Here is a 6000-nt window from a genome sequence, read left to right as displayed (position 1 = left end):
GTAGTAGATGGTGGGGTTGGGTTTTCTCTTCATTCTTGTCTTCACGAGATCCTGCCGCACTATGGAGTTTTTTTGTTTCTGCTTAATACAAATTTTCTCAAAATTGTGAATGGGATGCTAGCCTTAAACAACATGCTAAACCTAGATTTAGGCTTGAAAAAGCTGCAATACTATTACATCCTCTATCAATCCCCTTCGGGAGCATTTTTTCTCGCATCTAAACACTAAGATCGGGATAGGTCGTTTGTTCGACTACTTCCTATAATCTATGTCATAGAAACGGAAGATGTAGTTATGCTTTTAAAGGGTTAGGAATTTTCATCCCCTCTTTGTGTTGATGGTGCTGCTACTGTGCCCCAAGTGTTAAGTACAGGTGAGCATTATCCCAAAGAGTCTTATGGTTTAATCTTTCGTAGTTGTGTTTGTCATACTAATCACAAATTTTCTTTGTGCTTGCAGATCATCACTCTATAAATATAGATCAGCATAACGAGTCATAGGGGATAAATTTGCAAGGTCTACAAATGATTTGCATGTGCACCGCCGTGGTTTCCTGATCAGCCGAAGTGCTAATAAATCAATTCCTTCCCTGAGTAGTTGTTACTCTGTTACCTCCTCTTGTCTTCAGCCTTGCTGTGGAGGTGCCCGAAGAGCCTCAAGAGGAAGGTCGTTATTACCCCTGTTATTGAGAGTAGTGAACTAACAAGGAGAAAACGATCAACAACCAGAAGCGATTCTTGTGCCGACGAAGTCATCAGAATCTTCGGCACCAGAAATGTTAGGGAAACGTCGTCTGACGAGGTAATCAGAGGCTGCATAGAGAGCTCATTAGGAGGTCAGTTCACATGGCCTACACAGATCGGCAGACTATCCACCTGGAAAAGCACCGCGTCATCAAGTCGCCCACGTATCCGAGCAAGTAGAAAACAAACGGAAGATGCCAATGAGGGTCCGATCAAGTATGTATTTCATCCAATAATAGGAGATCGGTCGCTCAACACAAGAGATTTTATGTTTTCAGACGCTGGGGTTGCCTTAGCCATGGCATGAGGTATGTGGATTTCAAAGAACATTTATCATTTGGAGGGACAATCCAACCAACAGATTCTTGGTCATGGGATTCAGAAGTTAGTTATGGTAAGATAACAGCTTACCACTTTTTGAGTTTAGGCATAGTTGTAATTATGATATGATAAGCATTTTTTATGATGCATGTGGTAAATCAATTCATGGAGATAAGAGTCAGGCTAACTAGAAAAAGACCATCAGGACAAAGAGAAACGAAAGATCAAAGAAAAGAGAAGATTGATTACTGAGAAAAGAAAGCAGATGGCAGCCGAAAAGGATCGTTTTCAAAATGACTTGGCATGGGCCGATAGTAGGGTTGCGGCAGTAGAGTCAAGTCAGACATCGATCGAAGAAAAATTGGTGGCTGCGACCTAGCAACTTGATAAGTTGAGGTCAGATCATGAGGCTCTAAAAGCTGCTATAGAAACAATGAAGAGCCAACGAGACATAGAGTTAAGGGCAAATACTGAGGCCACATGGAATGATGCGAACGTCGCTTATCTTGTACAAATGAACAAGCTGGAGAACTTTTTCTTTATAGAGGGATGAAGGGCGGCGATGAAGAAGGTAAGAATAGTCGAATCATCTGCATTATACTCTCAAGTACCCCTACCAAACCCTGATATCCCTATTCTGGCCGAACTAGACAGTTTGCAAAGTCCTAGTTAGTCCTAGGTTGCCTTTCTTGTTTATTTTTGTATGTGTGTGTGTATTTTTTTTTCTTTTTTTTTTTTGTTTGTTTTGGAGCTATCGGTTATTTGACTATTGTAAAATGTCGTTCATACTAGTTGTAAAATTTTTGAAAATTAATGAAACAGAAATATCCTTCAAAAATAAATAATGTAACCTTATGTTTATTCATTATGCTTTATGTCCAAGCATTATTACATAACAGCTACAGGGTTAATGGTAATACTTCCTCAAATGCATCGCATTCTAAGGCCTCGGGAGCACGTTTTCCAGTTGGTCGGCGATTTCATATGCCCATTTCCTTGCCAGATTTGTGACTTGATATGGTCCGTTCCAGTTTGGCCCAAGTTTCCCTTCGACCGCCTTACGGTTGCTCTGGAGGACCTTCTTTAGGACTAGTTCGCCGATCATGTACCGTCGATGTTTCACGCGCTTGTTGTAGGCTCGAGCTATTTCTTATTGGTATCTCGCTAGCCGAAGTGACACCCTCTCGTATCTCTCCTCAGTCAGATCAAGATCCATCAAAATCAGACTTTCGTTTATGTCATTTTCCAGCAAGTTAGCTCTTCCTATTGGAAAATCAATTTCTAATGAAATGACAACGTCCATTACGAATGCAAGGAGAATGGTGTTTCTCCAATTGAACGTCAAGGAGTAATTCGATATGACTAGAAGACCATTGGGAGTTCTTCGGCCCACCTCCCTTTGGAAGCTTCTAACCGTTTCTTAATCCCATTCAAGATAGTTTTATTCGAAGCTTCTACTTGCCCATTGCTCTGGGGATAAACTAGTGTAGAGTAGTAAGCTTTAATTCCATACTGGTCATACAATTCCTTATATAATTATAGTCAAATTGCGTGCTGTTGTTAGATATGAGCACTCTTGGAATACTGAACTTGGTAATTATGTTACGCTATAGAAATCTCTTGGTATCCACATCCCTGATATTGGCCAGTGGTTCAGCCTCTATCCATTTCGTGAAATAATCTGTGCCTATGACCAACCACTTCAAATTACCTGGGGCTCTAGGCATTGGTTCGACTAGATCCAACCCCATTGTGCAAATGGCCAAGGACTCGCAACTGGATTGAGTTCCTTGGATGGTTGCCACATGATCGATGCATATCTCTGGCATGCTGAGCATCATTGTACAAATTGTTGGGTATCTGTCTACATATAGGGCCCCCAATACCCTGGGTAAGGGTTCGATGCGCCAAAGATCTACCTCCAGCATGAGCCCCGCATGACCCTTCTTGAATTTCTTTCAATATGCTTGTTACCTCATTTGGGTAGATGCACCTGAGGTGGGGACCAGAATACAACTTCCTAAACAACTGATTTGATTCATTCATCCAGAAATGCATAGCCTGGAGCCGAATCTGATGTGCTTCTTTTTTGTCGACTGATAGTATTCTTTCAGACAGAGAGCGGACGACCAGGGTCATCTAACTTTCACCTTGCTAGATGTGCCACACGTCTCCCTTCACAATGTTGGAGGAAACGATGGTTCCGAGCTCAATTGTTCGGCTTTTTGTTTGATCAATCACCGTATCTAGGCTAGCCAATGTGTCCGCATGACTATTTTGATCCCGTTCTATTTGGTGAATCTCGAACGAAGAAAATTGCTCTGCTGCATTCTTGGTTGCAGCCAAATATTTTATCATTATTTCTTCATGGGCTGCATATTCCTCATTCATCTATTTTGTGACCAACTGTGAGTCACATTGAATGCTTATAAAGTGTCACAACCCAAACTCGGTACCCAAAGGTTTGGCGTCGCAACAAGATAAAAAATAATTCTAAAATTTCTGTAGTAGTAGCACAACGAGTAAATTAAATAAAAATAATTGGGTACCAAAATTTTCTTAAAAAGAAACAAAAATAGTCATTTGGGCTTTTATTTAAAGAGTCCAATCAAAAATACAGATAGTACAAAAAAAAAAAAAAAGCACTGTGATTTATCCCCCATTTTGATCTCGTTAAATATCGTCACCTAAAAAGAGTTACAGTTATAAGCACATAGCAGAGTAAGAAATATTATACTGTGAGTATAGGGGCACAAAATAGCCATGGATAGTTATTTAAGCTAAAATATTAACATAATTTAAGTTGAATAAACAAATTATTTAAGTGGCAAAAACTGAAATACAGAAATTGCGTAAATAACTATAACCACGGTACATAACAAAACAGGACAGGGGTCACTGGAGTGACAATCAGAACAGGAGTTAATGGATCCATGACAAACAGAGGACCACAAAGTAGCCTAACAAGGGGGGCAATGGTTATTTAAATCCCCCAAGGCATGGGACTCCCGTGATGGTACTTACAGAAAATAATTGTTCACAAAATCATTGTCAAATAATTTCTAAAATTTAAACAAACATATCCATGGGTTTTAATTTAAGCAAATGGAGTTCAGAAAATAATCCACGTAATTGAAACATTAACATAATCATAAAACATAAATTATATAAAATAAATTGTGATAACTCAAAACATTCGTAAAATATTTTATGGTAGCTTAATGTATAATATAACTCACCTTACTATTGACCCTTAACCTTTATTTTCTTACTCTTGAGTCCCTATTACGTATGCTGCACCTGTTCTTCTCTATGTATACTTTGTTCACTTTGTTCCTTTTCAAAGCTTAGCGATTGCACTATTTGTAGGGGTATATGCAAGTCAAGTGGCAAGTTTTGCCACCATGTGTCACTTAATTCATGACATTTGCCACCACGTGTAACTTAATTCATGCCAATTACTCCTTGACTCATTCTAGCTATGTATGCATATTCACCACCCTATGTGCTAGGGTGGTGACAAGCTGTATATATATATATATATATATATTATTATTCTTTGGCCCAAAATTTATGTTTTAATAATCTAATTAAATTACATTTTATCACTTACAACATTCATTATTTTATTTTACTATCACTACCACTATTATTATTATTATTATTATTATTATTATTATTATTATTATTATTATTATTATTATTATTATTATTCATGAGTAATTGATCTAATCACGGTATTGAATTAAATTAAAAAATTTGGGTGTCACATAGAGTCTGTCCCTAGCAATTTTGCGATGGTGAGCACATTAATGAGAGCCTCATATTCACACTCATTCTTGGTGGCCGAGTAGTCTAACCGAGCAAAAAATTATGTTGCCTCTTTGTCGAGCATGGTTAGTACAAACCCTATTCATGTACCTTTGTTGTTGGAGGCCCCATCACAGCGCATGGTCCATGATGCTCCTGACGAGAACCCATCCCTAATTGTGGTTCCTTCTTTTGGGGAGAGTTTTGCCCTAAAATCTGCTAGGACTTGTCCCTTAATTACAGTTCGGGGTTTGAATTGGATGTCATATTACCCGAGCTCGACAGCCCATTTGGAAATTCTTTCCGATGAATTTGGCTTGTGGAGGACTCGTTTAAGTGGATGTTCAGAATAAACAATGATGGGATGGGCCAAAAAGTAATGCCACAATTTTCTGGTGTTACGACAAGTGCCAAAAAGAGTTTTCCAAAGGCAAATACCTGATTTCTACATCGAGCAATGTTTTGCTTATATAGAAGACCAACGATTGCCCATTCGAAGAATCCTTGATGAGTGTCGAACTTACAACATGATCGGATACAACTAGGCATACATACAACTTTTGCCCTAACTCAGGGCTTGTGAGCATAGGTGGTTTGGCCAGGTAGGCTTTCAATTCTTGTAATGCAAGATTGCACTCTAGGGTCCACTCAAATCGAGATTTCTTCTTTGTTAATTGGAAGAACGATCGACATCAGTTTGATGATCGATTGATGAATCTGTTGAGTGTCATTGCTATTCCAGTGAGCGTTTGGATTTCTTTTACTGGTGTGGGAGGAGTTAAATCGAGTAGCGCTTGAATCTAGTCGAGGTTAACTTCTATTCCTTGATGAGTAACAATGTATCCGATGAACTTTCCAGATCCAACCCTAAAGGCATATTTTGCTGCATTGAGCTTTATCTTGTATTTTTGAAGTACCCCAAATTCGTCTTGGAGATCGGCTGGATGATTCTTGGCATCCTGTGATTTGATAACCATATCATCAATGTAGACTTCAAGCTTTCAACCGATCTGTTTACTGAACATCTTTGTAACCAGCTATTGATATGTAGCCCCTGTATTTTTAATCCAAATGGCATTACCTTATAACAGAACAGTCCTAAGGGGGTGATGAAGGACGTCTTCTC

Source organism: Camellia sinensis, chromosome 1 (genome assembly GCF_055761805.1).
Source record: "Camellia sinensis isolate YWXY chromosome 1, ASM5576180v1, whole genome shotgun sequence".
NCBI lineage: Eukaryota > Viridiplantae > Streptophyta > Magnoliopsida > Ericales > Theaceae > Camellia > Camellia sinensis.
This window is presented reverse-complemented; position numbering follows the sequence as displayed.